At 34.5% G+C, this 26022-nt stretch overlaps 1 pseudogene; it reads right to left on the bottom strand.

The window, feature by feature from the left end:
- Positions 1 to 12372: 12372 nt before the first annotated feature.
- LOC149569715 (alpha carbonic anhydrase 7-like) lies at positions 12373 to 26004 on the bottom strand (annotated as a pseudogene).
- Between the last annotated feature and the right edge of the window lie 18 nt (positions 26005 to 26022).

Raw genomic sequence — 26022 nt, forward strand, 5'->3', positions numbered from 1 at the left:
GTATACAGGCATCATCCTTGCATCAATAATGGCGGGGAGGTAGTCCCACTATGTCGAAACCAGGTTGCACACATCTATCATAGATTGGCCTATGTCTAGTCATGGTGGCCACCCCTACTCTACATCCCTCACCAGTCTGGCATAGGCACAATACTCATGTGAAATGTCCTGTGGTTGGCCATACTGCCGCCACACTCGTGAAATCACAAACCTCTCAATGATCTATGATGTCCTCCCCAACAACGGTCGTGAGCAGAACATCCAACCCAGCTCCCTCAAGGTATCATATCAATCCTTTGTCTCTCACCAGGGCCACCATACGACAGAGAACAGGTCATTGAGACATGTCTGCCAGTGCTATGTCTTACCCAGAAAAACTTGGGTAATGTGCCCCCAATATCTACAAATATATGGCTCTATAGGCTCTCGAGTCTCCTCATGAATGGGCCTACATACGGAAAGATGCTCCCATGCCCAAATCTATAAAATGTAGACTCTTATTGCCATAGTCTTCTTCCCATGGAAGACTATCTCATGCATCTCATGGAACATATGAGCTAGCATGCACTAACCCCACCCAAATATTTCATGGGCCTCTACCATTCGGTGAAGCATGACCCCCCAACCACAGTTTAAGCCATGATGCCCCATATCTAGCACTAAAAAGTAACTGAGGAAGATTGCTAGCATTGATGCCAGTTTGTGTCTCTATCCATAGGTGTGCACAAGCTCATCCCAACTAATGGCTCAACCCCTCGGTAGCTCCCTCTCGAACACACTAGAAAGTGCCTATGTACCTGCTCAAGGCACCACATCATAAATCACACATGCTCCATGGAAAGGGATCATCGGTATCCTCCAAATGTCCTCTGGAGTGATGGTCATCTCCCCCACTAGTAGATGAAAGGTGTTTGTCTCCAAATGGAAATGCTCCACCAAGACTGTGAGTAGGCCATGATTCACTAGCACTGCTGGGATCTGGCATAAAGAAGACAAGCCCAATCAAGTGATATGTGCCCTATCTACATGATTGAGACTCCACAACAAATATCCATATGGTGGATAGTGGGATCTAAATGTGATGTTGTCAAAGACCTCCTACACACACAACTAACAATGACAAGCAAATGATCAATACCAGGTCAAAATGGTAGAACAAGGCGGATATAATTGCAAATTTCACACACACAAATGAGATTTTTAAGCTTTGCTATCACAGATTCTTGCAAGAAGATCCCAACTTCTCATGCAAAGATCTCAAGCTCTCGTGCAAAGTTTCATTTCTTTGTGCGAGGAATCTCTTCATCGCATGAGGAACGAAATTCTCGTGCATGAAGATCGAGAACAACCTCTCGCTCTTCATACGAGAAGTGGGTATCTCCCGTGCAAGAAAACCCACTGCCACACACGAAGAAACAACAGGTCCTATTTCTTCATGTGAGAAATGACTATCTCTCGCGAAGACCGATTGACCAAGTTCTAAAATGTGCTAAAAAAATGCAATAAATGACATCGTAATGCATGAAAATGAAAGTACAAAGCTAGGATATCGATGAATCACTGGAGGTCCATAGTCTATCAGTCAGTTGTGTCATTGGCAATGCTAAAAATTATGATCTCACATGTTCACTGGCATCTTCTTCTTGGAGCTACTATTCACAAGAGACAAAATGCACAAATGATTTGAAAATGACCCCTTGGGCCCTTATATAGCTATTGACTTAATTTTTCAAAGTGCTCTGATTTGCACGAAAATCACCCAGTAGCTAATTTGACTATTCTGAATCCATTTTTGAGATCGAATTCAAAATTTGATACACCTCAATGCCCTAAAAATGCATTTTAAATTTTGGGGACCGACGTGATCAAACACTTGTGCAATTTAAAATTTTTTGATATTTTAGGATTCCTAGAATCCTTTCAACTCTACATTCTTCATGTTTTGGAAATAGTCAACTCAAGTCAATTGTGCTCAATTTTGGTCAACTCTTTGGTCAAACTTGGTCATCTAGACCTCAAAATCATTCTTGATTGACTCCACATTTTCTTCTGATCATTCTGCTCTCTTTTATATTCTATTGAATCTTGGATTTCTTCGGTCTCTCTTTATCTACTACTTTACATCATATTTCTAGTGTGTCATCTTTCGATTTTGCTCCTAAGGGGGCAGGATGATTACATCATTCAATCCTTATTCCTTGAGTCACCTTGTGCCCATCTTATGATATCATTCAGGGGCACCTCACCAATAGGGACATCTTGTTTCTCTCTTTCTAGCATCTTTATCATCTATTTCATCTGATCATCAATTGATTATAAGTATCGGGACAATCTAAATTTTGACTCCTAAGGATCAAGCCTCATTCTGGGGATGATTCTATGACTCATAATTTGATCTTACCATGCTTATCAATCTCAGGTATCTAGACATTCTGTCTAGATCCTTAAAGATTAAGCTCCATTCTGGAGATAGTCTTTTAAATGTTAATCAATCTCAGGTATCTAGACATTCTGATTGTATCCTTAAAGATTAAGCTTCATTCTGGAGATAGTCTTTTAAATGCTTATCAATATCATGTATCTAGATGTTCTATCTAGATCCTTAAAGATTAAGCTCCATTCTGGAGAGTCTTTTAAATTCTTATCAATATCAGGTATCTCGACATTCTATTTGGATCCTTAAAGATTAAGCTCTGATCTGGAGATAGTCTTTTAAATGCTTATCAATCTTGGGTATCTAGGTGTTCTATTTGGATCCTTAAAGATTAAGCTCCATTCTAGAGATAATATTTTTAATGCTTATTGATTTAGGTATCTAGGTGTACTATCTGGATCTTTAAAGATTAAGTTCCATTCTGGGATAATCTTTTAAATGCTTATCAATTTAGGTATCTAGGTGCTCTGCTTGTATTCCTTGGGATTAAGCTCTGTTCTGGAGATGGTCCTTAAAAGCTTATCAATTGGTCTTTGTATCATCAATTTTAGAACCAATCTCATTTCTTTATCTTCGCATCATGCTTTTTAATTTTTCTTTGAATGGAATGTGTTGCTCGCACCTTCATTCAAAGAGCGGCAAAATGTAATACCCCAAAATTGGCTCATTGCCATGATCACCAATTCTAGTCTATTCTGATCTTGCCCTAAAGTCCTATTTCACTAGGCAATTCTTATTCTGATTCTTGCTACTTGACTTAATTTTCAGATGCAAAAAACCCTATTCTGCATTATTCAGACTCTTTATTTAATTTCTATAGTATTGACTCATATTAGTCATGTTAAACCTATTGGTTAAAATTTAATTTAATTATTAAGTATTTATACTTTAATTAAATTAAATCATCACCTAAGGCTAATGTACTAAGGAATTAAATTTACCTAATTTAATAAATATGTGTATTCTAATTAATTGAATGAAATTATTCAATTAAATGAAAAGGGTATTTATGAGGTTGTATCTCACTTTATTAAATTAAATAATATCTTCAAAATCTTCTCTTCAGTTCGAAAATGGAAACTCTAAATGAACTATCTCTCAAATTGGAATTAATCTAGTTAACTTGTTCCCACACTCATGAAAAGCTCAGTTAACTCTCCTTTCTTAAGGAAAATTCCATTTTAATTGAATCTTTGCTTCAATCCTGACCGTCGATTCGAGTTGATCTCAACCATTGATGAATTCCAAGAAATCTATTTAAGGGACTCATAATTCCTCATGACAAAGGTTGAATCAAATTGCTATCAAATTTTTTCTATATTATACACTCATCTAGCTTATTATATTCACATATTCTCATTCCTAGATTAATGACATTTAGAGTTAAAATGCATACATTTAATCTAGTTTGCTTTATAAGTTCTTAGATTAATTGCATAACACATTTAGACTGAATTGCACACTCATATAGAATTAGTTGCATTGTTAAATCCTTCATTCTTAGAGGGTCTCGTTGCTTAAACCTCGAATCTGAGGATATCTAATAAGAGAAACCCCTTTAGACAGAAGGCAACAAGTCATCTTGTTGGATTTGTTTCGAGTGAACAATCTCATGTTCATCTCGGGATGAATCCGCACACAAAGACCATGTTGAAGTGTGTGTGTTAAATAGAGGCCCACATTTTCATGCGTACAATCAAATAACTCACATACTAATTGGTTTGTACCTCCATGCTTCTATTTCTTTCTTTGACTAGTATCTAACATATAACAACTTCTTATTCCCAAAATTAGACTTGAGATCTGATGAAGGGCCACACTACCCTACCAACTCATAACCAAAAATGCAACAATATGGAGACAAAGAGAGACAAAATGCTTCCCAATCAGTTTTATTATAATTGAAAATCCAATAGCAATTACAATAACATTTTTGCAAGATTTCTCAAGATCCAATCCATACACTAGCTACACTAGATCCACACTCTGGTAGAAACCTCTAAGATCTCAACTTGTGCTCACAAGCCACTAAGCAACCTTCTTGTTTCTAAACCACAACCACTAGCTCTTCTCACAAACTTGCAACTCTACTGCAATCCTGTTGTAAACTACCTCATATTCAGTGCTCTATCCATAGACTTAGGAAGACTCACTCCTCACTTCCTCCTTCTCTCCAAGCTTCTACTAAGAAGATATCACACCTTGAAGCTTTCACACCTCGAAGCCTTCACACCTTCCAGCTTTCACACCTTGAAGCTTGACCTTCGAAAGCTTGATTAGAAATGCTCATATGCCTTGGTTAAATAGGCACTTACCACCTAGTGCATGATTTATCCACAACCTTGTAGAATTCCACTTACACAATATCCATAACCTTCTAGAATTCCACCTACACAATATCCACAACCTTCTAGAATTCTACCTACACACCTTGATAAATGAAATGACAACCATTTTTATTTTAATTTTCTATTACACCACATATGCACCTCAAAAATAGAAATTCTTTTTTTTTATTTTCTCCTTTTTCCCTTATTTTATTATTTTTCCTTCTATTCTTGTCACTTTCTCTCTCCTCCACAATTTTTTTTCTTTTTTTTTTTTAATTTTAATTTTTTTACCATGCAAGATGCTCCTACATCAAACTCCCCTAGTAGATAGGAAAATGTGTCCCACACTTTGACACCAAAAAGAAAGATCTACAACCATCTTCATCTTCACCAAAGGTTTCCACCTCAATAGGGACAAGAAAACCAACATGCAAATCTTCTACATCTACATCAGTCAGTCAAACACTAGAATATCAAACATCCAATTAGCATACTCACTCCCAAGAACAAATTGAACATAATGCTTCAATAGCAATCCCTCATCCACACCAACAACTAGTGAATCCATACGAACAATAACAAGCTCCACATCAATAGCAACATGTAGATCTCCACATTCTATACTCACAACACCAGTAGTCTCATTGCTCACAAGAAGATGCTTTGCAACATACAAGCCACTACCAACAATTGGATCATCCACGACTGACTGCTCTCCAATCTCCATGTCACACACAACCAACTGATCAAGAAAACTAGTCTCCATCCCAACATCAACAAGGTAAGGGATATCTTTAGCCATGACCTCTAGCTTCTCTACAAGTTCTTTATTAGACTCCACAAACTAATCAACAAAACCAACTTCTTCCACCTCAACCTTTCGATGCCATCTTGACTCTCGAACAAGTCTCTTAACTAGCAAAACAACTCTCTTTTAGATCGGTAGACTCCAGCTCCACAAACATTCATGGAATTCCTTCCTCACCTCATTCTTAACTCTATCAACCAAGCCAGCTTCAAGCCAAGAAGTCATCTCAGAAAATCTCCTCTCCAGCACATCACGGAGATTCACAATCATCTCAGGGTCCAATCCTCTTGGATCCATCTACTAAGATCTCCATAAACCCTTTGTAACAAATCCTTCCCATGCTCCTTGTGACAACCTTGAATTGTTTGCAAGTTAGATCATAACTTGCCACCTCACATGAACAATCAGGAACCACATCACAAGTCTAGGACCACAAATCTGCAATCCACAAACTCTCTATGATCATGCCTCAACAAGATCAACCTTCCATCCTTGCATTCATCCATCAGTCTACATGTCCTCCCAAGGTCTTAGTGCAAACTGCCACAACTTTGGCTATCTGTCTAAATGCTCAGGAACAACTGTGCTCTAATACCAATTGATGAAGGGCTAGACCACCCTACCAACTCATAACCAAAAATGCAACAATATGGAGACAAAGAGAGACAAAATGCTTCCCAAGAAATTTTATTATATTTTAAAATTCAATAGAAATTACAAAATCATTTCTACAAGATCTCTCACAATCCAACTCGTACACTAGCTAGTCCAAATCCACACTCTAGTAGAAACCTCCAAGATCTCAACTTGTGCTTGCAAGCCACCAAGAAACCTTCTTGTTTCTAAACTACAACCACTAGCTCTTCTCACAAACTCACAACTCTACCACAATCTTGCTATAAGCGACCTCACATTTGGTGCTCTATCCACAGACTTAGGAAAACTCACTCCTCACTTCCTCCTTCTCTCCAAGCTTCTACTAAGAAGAGATCACATCTTGAAGCTTTCACACCTTGAAGCCTTCACACCTTGAAGCTTGATCTTCCAAAGCTTGATTAGAAATGCTCATATGCCTTGCTTAAATAGGCACTTACCACCCAATGCATGATTTATCCACGACCTTCTAAAATTATACCTACACAATATCCACAACCTTCTAGAATCCCACCTACACAATATCCCCAACCTTCTAGAATTCCACCTACACACCTCAATAAATAGAATGACAACCATTTTTTTTCTCTGTTATGCCACCTATGCACCTTGGAAATAGAAATTCTTTTTTTTTTTCTTTTCTCCTTTTTCCCTTATTTTGTTAGTTTTATTATTTTTTCTTCTATTTTTATCACTTTCTCTCTCCTCCACAAATTTGTTTTCTCTTTTAAAAGAAATAAAAATAAATTTACCATGCAAGATGCTCCTGCATCAAGATCACCTTGAGCCATGTTTCTTATATATTTCTTTCCTTCAAGTTTGAGATAAGCCATGGTCTTTCTATCAAACAAATCATGTGCTTTGTATATTCTTTCAATAATCCACACACCTTTTATTAGCTTAAATTATTGCATGAGGGTAATGGCACAACTCAAAGACATGTTCAGTCCTTTTAAACTCATATGGAGTGGTCAAATCATTTGTGAAACTAGATACCAAATTTCCTTATACCTTTGTGTTGAACTCAAATCGGAGAACACTTGTCTAGGATTTTTGAATACCTCTTTCAAGGTTCAACATCCCTATGATGTCTATATTGGAACATCTAGCTGCATTAAATTGTATACATGGTCTATCTTCACTTAAGAATGTTTCTCTTTTATTAATCCTTTTCACCTAGGGTGTCTAAGCATTACAAATACACTTCCTTCAATCTATCCAAGTTAATCAGGCAGGTGAAGGTGCATTGGACCATTGAAATTATCCAATTCAACCATAGCATGTTTTCTCCTTAATTGCAAGTGCTAGAACAAAGCTATCGATCTCCTCTATAGGTAGGCTAGAAGATTTAAATGGATGGCCAACTTGTCTATGATGATTGGGGCATTTTGTCAAATAGTTCCCATACTTTCTCTTTCACATCAGAGAAATGTGTCATCCTAAGCAAAGTCAAACTAACTTGAACATAATATCATGAGCTGGTATGAGGTTTTTCAAACAAAAATGTTCAAGTTAGGCATTTTCTTCACTTGTAAACTATATCAATTCTTCTATACATTATGCATTGATAGATATCCATGTCTTATTCCACAAGTTGATGGTAATTGATAAGGGTTTTTTGTGTTTGGCATTATACCTACTGTCTTATGCATATTTGACAATACTTGCAATTCATTAGAAGATATGCTTTGACCTATGAATTTGATTAGATTTGAGATTCCCATTTTCTTGAAGTCACTTTGTAAGATGATCTACATGCCATTATACAAGATAAATCTTTCATTGATAATCTCAAAATCTAGAATATATAAGGATTATTTGATCCAACCATCTAAGTATGTCATTCACTTTCCCACAGATAACTGAGACACCTATCTTTTCCTTATTTTGGCACTTGCCTTTGAGATGATCTAGTTCTCAATTCTCATTTTTATCACTCAGAGAAGGATGTTAATAATCGTATTTAAAATATGTGTTTTTGTCCTCTAACCTTAGCCTTTTTTGATGAGAGGTTAAGGTTAATGGTTCAGAATATGTGTATTAGAAATTTATCTTAGCCTCTTTTTGATGGAGAGGTTAAGATTTCAAAGTGAAACACATGTTTTGGACACCGAACCTTAACATTTTTAAAGGTTAATAGTTAATTACTAAGCGAAAAATATGTATTTTTTGTGCTTTTTATTAACCTACTATAATTTGAGATTCGGATGGTGGAATTTGGAAATTTGAAGTACAGGGAAGAGCTAGTGATTAGCCAGAGGATTTGAAATTATGAAACTACCAAGAATTGGATAAGCCTTTGAATAGTATAAATATTGATTTTTTATGTCCTTTGCACATTTTGATTGAACATTTTAAAATTTGGGTATCTTAAATGCTAGGGCAACAACTGGCTGTAACTAGGGACAAGGAATGACAAGGACGAAGCTTGAATCTAGAGAAACTAGAATAGTGTCTTATTCATTGAGCTATAGAGTCACATAAGGAACCACTTTTCAAAATGGGGAACAAATCCCAAAAATAGGAGAACTTAAAGGAAGACTAGGCACAACAAAAAATCCTATCTAGACTATATACAAGGTAGGTTTCCCTACCTCTAGTGACTCATCAAGGTATAATCATGCAAATCCATTCACTGGCTAGGGAAAATAAATATCATGGCATGCTAGCATGTGGAAAATTTCATGTTCCTATGGACTCAAGCATAACTTCACTTTTTGAATTTGAATTTTGACATTCCTAGTATTCTTCACATCACTTGATAAAGGAATGTATCCAAATAACCATGTCTTATCAAAAATCTCTGACTTCAGAATCAACTCTACTTAATAGTGCATGCCATTCATGACTTCATTTTGAAAGAGTTGAATTATAAGGATCTCAAGTTCTAGAATGCATTTATGATCTTTTTCTCTACTTGATAAGCCTTCTCCTTGAAATTCTAGTGATTGGTCATCATGAATTCTTAAATTTATTTTTGACACCAGACACTCTTTCTTTTCCATGGGAATAATTTTGTTTGTATTCTTTATGAAATTATTCCAATATGAATGCACATCCTTGTCATATTGAATCTTCCCATGATGTATTTCTTCCTCTTCTCCCATCAGATTGCTCAAAGAAGAAATAATCATCTTTTTCATTTTGATGTGCACATTCTCTAATGAGTCTATCTGATCAGGAGAATTGATCATTAGTTGATATTGATGTAAGGGAAACTATTTTGAAAGAGTGTCATCATCTATGCCTTCATCTTCACATTTTTCAATAATTAGATCACAACACATTTCTTCAAGGCCAAGTACTTCTCTAGTGCAAGATACCATCACAATGTTTTCTTCATTGTAGTCTCCACTTGTGAACTTGAATGCTTCAAATTCAGGTTTCATGCATGAGAAAGAGTGAGAACTTGATGTGTCATCTTCTCTTACTTCAAGCCTATCTTATTCCCATTTCCATCATACCTATTATTAAATTTTCATCAACATTTTCACAAACTTGGTTTAGTGATTCTTCTTGATGAACATCTTCACAAAATGGGAAAGCTTCATATTCTACTTGCATTTAACCTTGAAAAGGTTTTCTTGAGAACCCATTATCTTTTTCTTGAAAATTATCTACTACTCTTGTGATGATCATAACACTTTCTAAAAACTCCTTAAGATCTTCAAAAGTAAAGACTTCCATCTTAGGAGTTAATGAAGATGTCTGCAATATTTCACTTGAGTTTATTTCTTCATTAGTGGTAATGGTAGAAGATTGTGAAAAATATTATGAAGAATTGACTTCAGCAATAGAGTTCTCATCATTAATGATTAGAGATGAATGAATAGGAAGGTCTTCTCCACAAAGGAAGTCATCATATGAAGCATTGAGGCACCAAGTAGGAATAAAAGTAGTATGAAATTCACCTTGATCCAGATTTCCTCATGTTTAATCATATGTTCTGTAGTTCCTTGAAAAACATTTGATATTTCTTTTCCTTTTTCATTAGGATTGAGATGATTGAATATGTTCTCTTGGGTTGGGAAATCTTTATAGTGATTCCCTGATACATTAGCAGACCCTTCTTCTTTTATAGACTTCATTTCTTGAGCATCTCCTTCATTAGACATAAAATCCCTATCTCCTTTCATGCATGCAAATCTAGATGACTCCTTTCTAACATTTGGATCAAGAGATGTTATGTTACCAAGGAAATAATTCTTGTTCGAGTCTTCTTTCTCAAGTTCTTATAGTGTTTGAAGTAAAGAAGGATGGACTTTGTCAGGATCCAGGGCATGCATTACAATAGTAGCTTTTTAAAAGTTCAACCTAATTAGGATCAATGGAAGTGTGATTTTGATAAGCAATAGCTACAGACATTGGGCTACTTTTCCAAGCACCATTATCTATCCTTGATTCACATGAATCATTTTTTTTTATCAAAGTCTTGCTTATAATAGCATGCATGACTTCTTTCTAAAAATGATTTTGACTTGTAAGAGAAAAACTTATTATCTTTACTATCTTCTTTGTCTATGTTTTGCAAGGTTCAGAGTAAATATAGATGGATATTTTCTAGACCTAGTTTTTGTCCACAATAAAAACTCTTCAAGAAGTCTCCTTGCTTAGTATCAATGAAAATCTAATTTTTTTGAGAGGTGAGTGAATGAGAGACATTTTTATTATTCTTCATTGATGATTTAGATTAAAGGAATTTTTCAATAAGGCCTTCTTTATCTTTATATGTAAAACCTTTTGCTAAAAATTATTCTTGATTATGAGAAATAAAATCATAATCTTTTCCATCGTCTTCTTCAATCTTTTGATAAATTTATAGCAACCAGGGATGAACCATCCTAGGATCTAGCCTCCTTTCACCATAGAAATTCTTCAAGAATTCAACTTGTAGAGGCTCATTAGGAATCTATATCTTTGGGCATGAAAATGATTCCTCATCATTGTCACTATCACTATCACTTTCCACATTCTCTTTGTACGAAACAATGTTCTGAATTTAAACCTCAGATAGAGTCACTAACATTCAACCTTCTAAATAGAATTGCCAACCTTCATTTAAGGGAAGGTACCTTTATTAGCCAACTTATTGATTATTATTCACTTGAACTTCTTGTTCCTTCTTGGAATAATAACTATTCTTTCAATGACTACAATGTCTTGACCAATAGGAGCTCTTTGCAAGATTTCCCCTAATTCTTCATCTTCTTGTAGAACTCAATTTACTTGATGATATTGCTGAGAATTTCTTCTGCATATCTAGGCTAGAGTGTTAAACTCTAAAATAATATCTTCTTGGGTGTCTTGGAAACTTACAGTAGGTTAGAGAACTAGAAGCACATTTTCATGGGGCAACACCATCTTACTTCATCATAGGCAACTGATTAATCTTTCTTGTTTGTATCTCCAATAGGGTCAAAAAAAAATTTTTGGTATGTAGATTTGTCATTGTAAAAATGACCCAATAGAGTGTATGTGGTAAACTGTTCACAACAATTGGATAGGCCCTTGATATGCGGCCTTCCTTTGCATTCTAAAGGGCATTTCCCTCGTAATATAATTTTGAGGTTTTCCAAATAAAGATGAAATCAAACTTTAAAAGATAAATAGAAAACCATTGATGATGAATGCACATGACTTCAAATCTTTGCTAGACTAACTTAAAATCGCTAATAAAAAAAATCAAGACCTACACTTGAGAACTATTACTAGCACAGTGCTGATCCAAAGATTCATAAACATCTACACACTACTATGAGAATGCTCACTATACAGAGATTCAATATTTCTAACAATTAGATTCAAAAGAATAGAACTCAAATTGTACATTCCTTTATTTTCTTACACCAAGAACCAGAGAGGAATTTTGGATTACAATGACAAAATTTGTACACACTTTCCAAATATTATCTTCTGATAAAATTTTTAGAATATTATTCCCTTTTTCTAAAGTCCAAAAAGCCCCTTTACAAACCCCAAAATGACTCCTTATATAGACATGGAGGTTAAGAACTACTCCTTCATGGTTAATAACTACCTCCAAAATATGTAATTTAGGAGAGGTTAATTAACCTTGCAAAAATTAACCCAAAATATCAAATCCTCAACCTTTGACAAAAAGCAACAAGAAAATAAAAGAAATATTTCTAATATGAATGTGATAGGATGATCTTCTCTTCTTTGTATGTTTCTACAATGTTATATAGTTGAACGATTTTATTGTTTATTGGCTGCACCTTTCTTGAATTTTCCATCGCATTCAATGCCTTCCTCAAGCTATCCACTTGTTCTTGGGTAACAATCTTCACTTGTTTGAGTATGGTCCAACCAACTCCTTCTATAAATGGGGAAGTGGTAAGGGATCTAGGGTATCAATAATAAGCTACATCTCCTCAAACATGAATTATTTTGGGATTTACAACATTTAGATTTGTACTATTTATCAGGAGAATATTGGTAATGTGGTCAATGTCTTCTTCATGCATTGTGAAAAACCAATCACGAGATCCAAACTGGCAAAGAATACCAATAACTGCAATCTTTGTGTTGTCATCTAAAAAGTGGGCCATGTGCAATTATAAAGGATGGTGTATGCCATTTATGGTGTGCTCTATTGGATGATGTAAATGGCTTTAATTTAATCTATATTTCACCCCATCTATTTCAATACCACCTGCATCTTCATACCATATGACTTGAAATTCATACCCTTTATTGACCATGCTTGCTTTTTGTTTGTAACCTCACATTATGAAGAGTATGATTGATATCATTGCTACTCATTGATTCAAAGATATAACTTTTTGCAATGTTCCCTCTTTTGGATAGGTGATGAGAATATAAGAAAAGAGTCATAGAACTTTTGTTACACCTACCAAGTGCATTTTCTTAGAATTTTGAGTATATATGACTATAGGCTATATTGATTTTTTCTCATCCAAATATTTTGTATTACTTTTATCTTGAGTCCCACATGACATATCTCTCACCATTTATCCTCACTTGTTAAATAACTCACATATTGACTGGTTTGTGCCTCCATGCTTCTATTTCTTTCTTTGACTACTATCTGACATACTACAACTTCTTATTCCCAAACTTAGACTTGAGATCACATTGAGCCATGTTTCTCATTTATTTTTTTCTTGTAAGTTGGAGATAAGTCATGGACTTTCTGTCAAACAAATCACGTGCTTTCTATATGATTTCAATAATTCACACACCTTATCTTAGCTTACATTATGCGTAAATTTAATGGTATCGATCCATGACATATTTTGTCCCTTTAAACTCATATGGAATGGTCAAATCATTGGCGAAACTAGATACCAACTTCCTTGTACCTCTACATTGAAATCAAATCAGGGACACTTTTCTATCATGTCCAAATACCTCTTTCAAGGTTCAACATCTTAGTGACATCTATATTGGAACATCTAGCTATATTAGATTGCATACATGCTTTGTCTTCACTAAAGAATATTGTTCATTTATCAATCCTTTTCATGTGGGGTGTCTAAGCATTACAAATGCCCTTCCTTCAATAAACCCAAGTCAATCAAGCAGATGAAGGTGCATTGGACCACTAGGTGTGATTGAAACAATTCAATTCAACCATAGCATGTTTTCTCCTTAATTTTGAGTGCTAGAACAAAGGTATCGATCTCCACTGCAGGCGGGCTAGAAGATTTGAATGGATGGCTAGCTTGTTTATGATGAGTGGGGCATTTTGTTAAATAGTTTTTGTACTTTCTCTTTCATGTCGAAGAAATGTGCCATCTTGACCAAAGTCAAACTAACCTAAACACAATGTTGTGAGCTAGTATGAGGTTTGTCAAAAAAAATGTGGAAGTTGTGCCATTTATAATGTTGTTGTCCACACAATACATTTCATCAAACACTTTGATGACTTCTACCTTAACCTTATGTCAAGCATTTTCTTAACTTGTAAATTGTATCCATTCTTCTATTCATTATGCATTGATAGATATATCCATGTCTTATTCCATAAGTTAATGGTAATTGATAAGGGTTTTTTATGTTTGGAGTTAAACCTATCATCTTATGTATATCCTAAAATAGTTGCAGTCCATTAGAAGACATGCTTTGACCTACAGATTCGATTAGATTTGAAATTCCCATTTTCTTTGAGGCACTTTGTAAGATGATCATAGGCCATTATACAAGGTAAATATTTCATTGATGATCTCACAATCTAGAATATCTAAGAAGTATTTGATCCAAACATCTAAGTATGTCATTCACTTTCTCACAATTAACTAAGACACCCCTCTTTTCCTTATTTTGGTAGTTGCCTTTGAGATGATCCAATTCTCAATTCTCATTTTTATCACTTGGAGAAAGAGCTTAATAACCATATTTAAAATACATGTTTTGAGCCTCTAACTTCAACCTTTTTGGATTAGAGGTTAAGGTTAATGGTTTGGAATACGTGTTTTGGAAATTGATCTTAACCTCTTTTTGATGGACAGGTTTAGATTTCAAAGTGAAACACATGTTTGGACCCTGAACCTTAACCTTTTTAAAGTTTAGTGGTTAATTATTGTGTGAAAAAAATGTATTTTGATGCTCTTCATTAACCTACCATTATTTGAGACTCAGAAGGTGGCATAGAAATTTGAAGTGTAGGATAGAGCTGGTGATTAGTCAGACGATTTGAAATCATGAGACTACCAAGAATTAGATAACTTGTTGAATATTTTAAAGATTGAATTTTTATGTCCTCTTGGACTTTTTGATTGAAAATTTTGAAATTTGTGTATGATAAATACCAAGACAATAGACCCACAATGTTTGTAACACCTCAACAAGTAGTAGGGTAGTTGTTGTAATCCCTTTTATTTTTTAAGTACTTACAAGTTTCAGCATATTTCTACTAAGAAACTTGACTACTATAAAGAAGAGATAAATCCTAAGGATGTGTCTATCCTACCTACAAATTGCATCATTGACTAAATTTCAAAAAAATTAAAACACAATGGTTTTTTTTTCAAATTTTCAACATTTCATCTTCATGATCTCTATATTTTATGATTGAAAAACAACAAATTTTTTGATAAAATTTCCTTGTGTTATTGTGAATCTGAAAAAGAATCATGTTTGACGTTTTGTTGTCTGTGGTGCATTTTGTCTAGAGATTAGCCAACACTAAATCGTAAGGGGTTCCATTGATAGGTATTAGATATGTATGGTACCCACTTCCTTCATGTGATAAGGATTTTAAAATATCTATTTTGAGCCCAATTCAACACACTTTATTTGTATCTATAGAGTATAAAATCATGAGTGGCAATACAAGATTTCAAAATTTGGTGGCTAGGAGCAATGAGAATTTTATAGATAGTGTTGCATAGACATGAACCTAAAATCTTACATATAGAGTTAGTTTTTACAATACTATGTAGTTTCCTAGCTACCATAAGCATATAATAGTTGATCATCTCTCAATGTTCCTAGAAGAAAGATTGGGAAAACTGTAAACTTAGGTGCCTAATAAGAGTTCATAGTGAAAACCTACTCCTTGACTTCCTCTTCTATCACCTTTTTCCTTTAACTACACATTATGAGCCTCCTCAATAATAGTGGTATTTACAAGAGAAGATCCTCCATGGATGTACTATTATTTTCTAAATAGTTGGTCACCGATTTCCTCTTTTATCTTCTTGTGTAATTTTCTTATTATTTTGGTTGATAGTAGAATCAATATTATTCATTTCCTTATGTTTGAAGGCCAATTTATAGATGAAATTAGTATTTTTATCTCCCTTTGTTCATGAATTCTCAACCTTTCTTTTTGAAACCTTCCCTCATTTTTATTATTTATGGATCATTTCACCCTCCATTCCTCTTCCTCCTCATCGAACTAATGGAAAGTTCTACATTAGCCATGTTTTCAAAGTATTAGATAGAAGCCAAAAGAAAGAGGGGTTGACCCTAGAGAACAAAAAGGTTGAAGGATCAGCTGGAGGTTACTTCCCATTTATTTAATTGATACCAATTTTATACTTCAAAAAAAAAATAAAGACAATCTCCAAAATAGAGCAATCCTTACCATTAGTCCTATTACTAGCCAGAAAATATCATAGAAAAACATACCAGCAACAAGGGGACATATTTTTGCTATCAGCCCGGTACCTAATCATATACATATATTAAAAAAACCCCAAAAGGCACCAAGTTTAGAGTGATCCAAAACATTAAACCTATTAAAAAATATAGACAAGGCTAAATGCCTACATTCTTTTATGGTTCCTTGTTCTTCTTCTCCTCAAGCTCTTCCTTGTTTAAGTCCACCCCCTCCTCTTTGATAACTTTTTCCAAGAGTTTCTTTAGCCAATCCTCCACTAGGAAGCCATAAATGGAGTGGGTAGTTTCACTCTCCTTGCTTGAATCCTTCTCACCCTTATTCACCTATAGGAAATAGAGTGTAGTAGTAGCCGAGTGCATGACCTTCATGGAGAATTTAGCTAAGGTGTTAATTTTTTGGCAAATACCAATGTGGTTATCCATCATCTCCCTTCTTGAATGCTCTAGCCTCTCGATTCAAGCCTTGCTTTGGCTCTAGAAATGGTTATGTTTCCCTTTCTTCCCCCCACCTTTGGGAGTTCCTTTCATGGGGGAGGTGATGTCCTCCCCCCCACTTCTAGTTGGGAATAGGATAGCTTCTAAGGAATCTAAGATGTGCAAGGGACTACTTGGGCTAGAGATAAGCTTCTTTATAGTGTCCTAGTGTGGCCTCTTCATCTTGGTGATCATTTTCTCACTCCTGATAGACTCAGAACTATAGTAATGTTTAGGGTGGATTTGAATTTCTCCATTTGGAGTTGTTTACTAGCTCTCTGAGAAGTTTTCTTACTCCTCTTGTCTATATCTGACTCAATGAGGCTTATTTTTTTCTTAGAGATAGAGTTTTTATTTTTATTTTATTGTGTCTTGATCTAGGGCTAGGGTGCATGGAGATTTGTAGGTAATAGTAGCCAACAGTTTGACCAAAAGTGATGGGTTTTAGTCAAGGTGGTGTTTATGAAGTTTGTGGATGAAGGGCTGGTGAATGATAGAAAAGGTATTTTCTTCCTCTTTCTTTTTCCTAGCCTTAAAGACATAATCTTCCTTGGAATATAAAATAATGTACAAAAAAGAAACCAAATCAAGGTTTCTAAAATGGTTGAGAATGGGCAAATGGTAGTAATACAACACCTAGAACCAATATTCAAGGGCAATATAACTCATAATGGCATAGAAAATCACATCCTAGGGCTTCAGAAGGTCATCTCTCAAAAACCCACGATGCATGCAAATTGAATCATTAAATTTAAAGAAATTCCTCAGACTAGTTTCATCATTTAGCCTGTCCTTCTTGGAAAAATTCTCACCCTCCACAAAAATCCCTCCAACCCTAGAAATAAGCTCCTCTATGATGTCAAAGGCCATCCCATTAATGTTCACTTTCCTCTCATTCCAAGAGTTGAATGATTTCATCAAGATGTTCTTGTCATCTTTTTCCATTCCTTAAAATGAACTATAGTAATCCTCCTTCTCAAAGATAAACCATTGTAGCTTCACTCTTTCAGATGCAAGCCTCAACCCCCACTGGTTCAATACAATCACTAAAACCCATTTCTTCACCCAGCTCAACAACTAATTTCTCAGAGTTTTCTAACATCTCCTTATTATAGAGCAAATTTTGACATGTATAGTGGGTTAAATAATTTGCACCCAAGTTGAAATTATTAAGGCAATAAAAACCCATCATAAGATCGCAAGGTTTCCTAGAAATCAAAAACCTGTCTTAGTGGCACATGTGATCAAGACCTTTCCTTCTAAAATTAACCATCACCAACTATAGTTTGAGTGGATTTTGATTAAAGTGTCCTTGTAATCCAAAATTTGTCATTTTTTAATATCTAGACAAATCCTCGCCTCTTATTTTTCCAAAAATAATTAAGGCTCGTAGTGAGAGGATCACAAAAGAAAATCTTCATGCAATCTTTCCAAAATTTAACATTATGAAAGAAAATGTGTTGGCATTCCTACCCATGTGGAATCATAAAGGTGTGCCACCTTTTTTAATGATTCATATAGTGTTATGAGAAGTACACTTGCATTCCATCATCACTTGATTTGACGATGGAGTTTTGGTGACATCCTCCCATTTTATTATTTGTGTGACATGATGGCCAAATTTTGACAACTCATCCACCACTACATTTCCTTTATGGAAAATGTGGTGCACCTAGATCTCTTGAAACCCCTCCATAAACTTGCAAATTTACTCTATTATCATTTTTATCTTTTAGGTACTTGGGCCCTCTCCTTTAACTACTTTAATAATTAATATTGAATCCCACTTAATTGTTCATTTGTTAATTCCTCTAGCTCTTGCAATTATCATTCCCCATAGAAGAGCTAGGGCTTCTTCTTCATTTTTGGAACCTCCTCTGTAGTTCCCAATATAAGAAACCACTAGGTACCCCCTATTATTTTTGAGGACACCATCAGTTGTAGTGCTTCCATCCATGGCTAGCCCATCAAAATTAAGGCTTATTCATATTTCAAGAGGGGGTGCCATGTCACTCTATGCCTAGAAATAGCTTTTATAATTATCAAATTATGCCTCCAATGGACCTATGTCCCAAGTGGATGCCCACTTCATATCAAGTATTCCCAAGGGATTTGGAGGCAACTTTCATAGCTAGATCACATTACATTCCTTTAGGATTCTAGTCACTTTTTAGATAACTATCAAACTAGTAGTGGCTTCATCTCGAAGATTCTATTATTCCACTCCTTTTAGATTTTCCATGAGGGACATTATTCTCCATAGAGTTTTGAGATATGGGTGATATGATGGCTTGTCCCAGTGAAAAAATTGATGCAAGTTTAGATTACCACACCACTAGACCTTCCACATTGTGAGGACCACCCTCGACTCATGAGATTGAAGGAAAAATCAATGTTTTGTTTAAGAAGTTCCACTTTATCTTCAATGCCTCATTTATTTTATGGAAGACATCACATTAACACATAGCATAGAGTTTTTGCATGGAAATCACATTGGGGAAAAGGTACTTTGTGGATGGGATAAACAAATTATAATCTTATTAGAAGAAATACATTTTTAAAGGATTTAGTACAAGATGAATTCATATTCATTTAAGAAAAATTGTTAGATCCCACTACTTAATTAGAACAAGGGATGGTTCATTTCCTTATATTTGTACAATGACAAGAATTAAAGAGTGGACAATAATCTAAAAGTTATGAATTATCTAATATAGTATCTACACCATACTTGGTCAATTTTGATCAAGTACATTAGATTCCATTGATACTTCTTCTCATAATAACCACTACATAAGTCACATTAAGATACACTACCTACAAACCTTGCAAATAAAAATGATTTCTTGCTTTATACATTTTGTCAAACTTGTAGGAAAAATATTGTCACCAAGAGCAATATTTTTCAGTCACTCATTGATGAAAACTTACAAAAAATTATCACACCAACCAATGTAATCCAAAAAAATGAATATGACATAAATAAGAAACATCAACAAGATTAAGAACACTGCACACCTTTGTCTCAAAAGTCATTACTAACTCTTTACTATCCATGTGGAACACAATTTAGTTTTCTTTGTCAAATTAGAAACACATATTTTGATTCTTAAAACAACAACAAATTATGTCAATAACATAGTTTGAAGTTGTGGACATGTAATATCTCTTGCCTAAACTGATTGATTTTAGCTCTAGGAATATTGTCAAAAACTTGGATGTTATCTTTCAATGCTAAGAAATTAAGAATGTTCTCAAATGATATTACAATGTCTCTTATAAAGAACTAATATGCTCGAGTAGTTCTTTTGGTATTTTCAATGAATATACATGGAAATTAGATATGGAATGCATACCTACAACCAACTGAGATTTTGACAAACAATTGACATACAACTATTATGCTGATCATATATGCTATTAGATAGAAATTTTGTCAAAGAAATGGTATGCAACATGTATCTTTATTGTTGAATTCATTCTCATGTACAATGTTTCAATGAGTTTTCCAAGATAAATGGGCTTACAATAATTAGGCTATTATGGTCAGTTTTGATATAAAATTTGCTACCTACCAAATATTGCCTAAATTTAGCCAAAGTATGCATAATGGCTAACACCTCCTTATCATATATGTTGGAGCTCGGCTCTAACCCTCTTAATTTTCTTCTCTCAAAAGAAATAGGTTACTTCTCTTGCATAAGCACTACTCTAATGCCCTCTCTGAAAGCATCACAATGTAGCTCAAAAGTTTTGATGAAATTTGGTAATACTAATGCTAGATAGGAAGTTGTCAACTCCTTAAATTTCAAAACACTCATGTACCTTAGGAGTCCACAAGAAAGCTCCCTTTCTCATCAAATCTATCAAGGGTGTTGTATGCCTAGAAGATCCATCCACAAACCTCCTATAGAAACCACATAATCCTAGAGAGCCCCTTAATTGTGTAAGGTTCACCAATGAAGGCCACTCCATGATGGCACAAATCTTTTCAAGATCCATGCATATGCCTTCTACACCAATGATGTGACCCAAGTACAATAACTTTGTCATACCCAAATTACATTTTGACTCCTTTGCATAAAAGGACTCTCTACCTAATATATCCAACACCGTGTCAAGGTGAGCCAAGTGCTCCTCCCAAGATCTACTTTACACCAAGATATCATTGAAGAAGACAAGTACAAATTTCCTCAACTAAGGATGGAAAACCCTATTCATTGTTTCCTAAAAAGTAGTAGGTGCATTAGTCAGCCCAAATGGCATAACTTCAATATCAAAATGGCCACAATGACATCTTAAAGCTATCTTCTCAATGTCCCACTCTCTAACTCTGATCTAATGATAACCTAATCTCAAATCTATCTTTGAGAAGATGTAAGCTACATGAAGCTCAACTATCAACTCATCAATCCTAGGAATGGGGTATCTATTTTTTATTGTTGTCCTATTAAGCACCTTGTAATCAATGCACATCCTTAATGCCCCATTCTTCTTTGTTACCAACATCACTAAGGAAGCAAAACAAGACTTACTTGGTCTCATGTGGACTATAACAAGTAACTCCTTTATGGTTTTTTCAATTTCATCATTCAACCTCTTCAGATGCTTCTAAGGTATAATCATGATGGGCTTAGCCCCCTCCTCTAATTTAATGATGTTCTCAATACCCTTGTCTAGTGGTCTACCTGGTGGATATTCAGTCTTCCACTATCTTGCTTGTGATGGCATTAACATGCACTCTGCTACCCACTCTACCTAATCATGTCAAATAAATCTAGACATCCTTTGGAAAGAGACCATTTTGAAATTACTATCCTTGATTGCATTAAGAATCTATGTCTTCCCATTCACTTTAAACCTCATCTCCATCTCCTTGAGATTAAGAGTGAACTCACCAATATCGTGCAACCAACTCATCCCAAGGACTATATTTGTATCTCCCATAGGCACAACATAGAAATCTACCTTAAAGTCATAATTATTAACTTTCAATGGGAGTTTAGTGATCTTACAATCAAAATTGAGGACATAGCCATTAGCTACCCTCACTCTAATTCCCACAAACTCCTTTTTTTATATGTCATGCTTCTCCACCAACCTAGTATCAATGAAATTATAAGTGGCACCTATATAAACCAAAGTTATAACTCACTCTCCAACAAGTACTCCTCTCATTCAAAATGATCTTTCCTACTTAATACTAGTGAGATGAGCTTCCCTAAGTTGCCTATCTCCTTCCGCATCCATGGACTCCATTTTGGACAAGTTTTCAACCTTGTCATCCTTTTTTTGCCATCTATTTTCTTTATATCAAACTGCTAGTCTGAATTATATGATTTTGATTCCTCATAGTATGCCCACATAATTATGTTAGCTTTTCCCTTTGGTCTAAGAGGATAGTCATGGTTTGGCGCATCATATGGTCCCTTATAGTAGAAACCTAATTTTTTCTTCCTCAAATAATTTAATGTTTTCATGTCAAAAGGTACTGGAGCTTTAACTTTAGAGTCATTTTAAAAATCAATCCTCTCTAATTTTTTATAAACTAGTTTGTTATTCCTACTAGAAGATGCTCCTTTGGACTGAAATTTGTTTGTTTAGACTACATGTTCCATACTTCTTGCCTTTTTCATATCTTCCTATAAAGAAATGGGATCAAATGCCTTTAGCCAACCTCTCAATGGTTCAGATCGGCCCTTAATGAAGAGAACTATCAATCTACACTCTAAAATGTTTGGCATGATCAATGTGAACCACTAAAATTCACCAATGAAATGCTCCAAATTGCTTGTTTGTTTCAACCATGCTAATTCTCAAAAGTAAACTTCTAGATCTTTCTTGTCAAATCTTTCAACCAACCTATCCACAAAGTCTTGTTAATCGATCACCTGATTATGTTGAAGTGTTACCATACCATGGTACCACCAATCATGTGCTACTCCCTCCAAATGCAAAGTGGTGTATTTGATAGAGTTAATCTCTATCATTGGCTTTAGTGCCAAGACTGTGTCAAGCTTATGAATCCAAGCTTGAGTTGTCATCTTACCAATCCCATCAGATGTGGGCATAGTAAACTTTCTTATAGCCCTCTTTAACTCACTATTTTGACCCCTAGGCCTTTTATCCTATCTAAGTGACCTATAATGTTCTCTCCTGTAATTTACAAATTGTTCAAAGATCATCCTCTCCTAAACCTGTGGTGCCAATAATTCCCATTCATCATTTCTAGCCATAAGGATATTTGCAAATGTCTCATCCTTAACTTCTTTTCTAAAAAAATTAGGATGTGTGAGCATGTCTGCTATTTTGGAAAGAGTTCTATGAGTTCTAGGTGATCCCACTGCACTCTTGTTATTCCCTTGTTCCAAATTTTGTCTATCCTATGGGTTCATGCACTCAACCATGGTGGTGAATGTTTGCAAAGCATGAACCATTCACTCTTCTCCTATAACCATTCCTTTGAAAAAATTCTCTTGTTTCATGATCCCATTCCTATTGCCTCTTGGTGGGCTATGCTCTTGCTTGTCACCCATGGTGTCTGGCTGGCTGATAAAATCTTGTTCCCTATCAAACAAAGCTTTCCTAATAGTGAAAATTCTATGTGAGCCAACCCCAAGTGGCTTATGATTGCTAAACCCTCAAGATGGTAGGATTTAGCTCTGATACCAATGTAATATCCATTGCCCAAACTAACTAATTTTTAGCTCAAGGAATATTTTCAAAAACTTGTATGTTGTCTTTCAAAGCTAAAAAATTAAGAATGTTCTCAAATGATATTACAACACCTCTTACAATGAACTAATATGCTAGGGAAATTCTTTTGGTATTTGTAATGCATATAAATGGAAATTAGATATGGAATGCATACCTATAGCCAACAAACATTTTGACATATAACTATTATGATAAATATATATGCTATTAGATGGACATTTTGTCAAACAAATAGTATGCAACATGTATCTTCTTTATTGAATTTATTGTCATGTACAATGTTGCTATGAATTTCTCAAGACAAATGAGCTTTCAATAATTACTACAGTAATGCCAAATTCTAATTCTAAATTATGATAGAAAAATCATACACCTAAAAATTACAAAGTTAACTACTAATAGTTGCAAGAGGAACTTGATAATAGTGATGCCCAAGAGTAGAGATGAATCAAACATAAATATTGTAGTGCAGAATTGTTCTTGCATACTATAACAGCCAACAATAAATGTATTCTCCAATTTAAGCACAAATAGAACTCCTAAATTGAAGCTCTCATAAATACCAATTTCAGTGGATATTTCACCACTTCAAATGGTTGGAACACTAAAGAGTTGACATTCTCCAATGGCTGACTAAAATCAGAAACCTTAGTTTCTTCTCCCAAGTTCTTATCAAATGCAATCCACAATAATTGAATGATTACCAATGAAACTCTCCCCTCCATTTATTTTTTTCATTCACCCTTCTATAAGGAAATAAAATATTATTTAATTGCATTCTCTAGAAGCGTCCCCTTTCCAATACAATAATTAATTGTATTTCTAGAAAATGCACTCTCTAGAAGCTTCTCCATACAATACAATAATTAATTTTACTTCTAGAAAATTAAATTAATTAAATATAAAGTCCCCTTTTAATTTTAATTTTTTTAACGACTTTATAAGAAATTAATTTAATCAACTTCTCCTTGTTTCTTCACTTAACCTTCAGAGAATGTAAAGGCTAAGAACTCCACTAAGATGTTAAAAAGATGGGGACATTATAGGACATTCCATATCCATTAGAGTCCAAAAAGATCATATGGGTGCACACCAAAGAAGTTATTATGACATTTTCTCTTCCTAAATGCTTCATATACACTAGAATACTAGTGCCCAATTCATCATCCATTACTCACTTTAGTCTTATTGTGAACCTCTATAACATGACATAGGTAAACTATAGACATCCCTTAATACTACTCTTTCTCCACACCTTCTAATTGTTAGCACAAAACTATCCAATCATTTTATTGAAACTTCTTACAACTCTATAATATTGTCTAAATAAATAAATGTGTTGATATCAATGAAAACATATATCCTCAATATTTGAATACTCTTCCCCTTTGGCATTGATCAAAACATATGATGTGAAAAAACATATCAATGTCAAATATTAAATAAGTGTCTAAAGTACTTTCTAGAATATATTGACTTTCAAAGTCTCTTTTGACAATCTTCTCTTCCAAGAAGAAATATCTCTCCCGATTTGTTTCATACTCATTATATGTGATTTTCTCCACCATATAGCACTTTCAAATCCACTATTTTCAACAAGAATCATATCCCCCTTTGACATAAATGAAAAATGTACATATTTACAACATAAATATCCAATAGTGCAACTCAAAAATTGATCTCATTCCTAAATATAAAGCTACCATCCACATACTTTTCAATCACAAATATCTTTTATACACTATCAATCCAACAAGAAAAGTATCTCTATTAAGCACCTTGGATTGATGCATATCTATATTTTTTTGCATCTACTTGGAAATGATAATAACCCTTAGTTTTTTTGTCATATATGTTAAAGTATGTCATTTATTACTCTAGTTGCTTTAGCTCTCTTAGGTGCATATAATTAATATTTTATATTAATTATAATGCGAAAACCTAGTCTTCTTTCCTTTAGGGTTTCATTCAACTTAAAAGGTTGAACTTTTGTATTTTGTTTTCATAACTTCGAATACATTTTTGCTTTCACATTTTTGAGAACTTCTAAGCTTTTCTTTTTCCATTTTTTGGCTTCTCTTCATTGCAGGATATTTGTATGCAGGAGTTTATGAGGATTTGTGAAGTTGGATTTCTCAACTTCTACATGGTATCAGAGTGGACCTGCTACTTCCTTGTCTGAAGATTCTTGAAGCCACGATTCGCAAAAAAAAACCCCAACGTTTTCAAAGTATTTTTCTTCAAAAGGGTGAAGGGTGAATTTTTGGGGCACTTTGGGCCCAAATAGATGCCGCCATTGGATTTGAAAGGCCATTTGTAGTAAAAAAAATATAAAATTTGTAGTATTTGGCTTTTGGGCATCTGGGAAAAAAAATTTTCCCCCGCTTGCATGCTGTCGTACAGTCGTATGGACAAATTTTTTTTTTTTTAAATAATTAATGTTTAAAAAAATTGCCGCCAGTGCTCCACTTAGCGGCCATCGCGGCCCTGTCGAGTGC

This window comes from Cupressus sempervirens, chromosome 3, assembly GCF_028749045.1.
Source record: "Cupressus sempervirens isolate cs-2001-9-10 chromosome 3, ASM2874904v1, whole genome shotgun sequence".
Classification (NCBI taxonomy): Eukaryota; Viridiplantae; Streptophyta; class Pinopsida; order Cupressales; family Cupressaceae; genus Cupressus; species Cupressus sempervirens.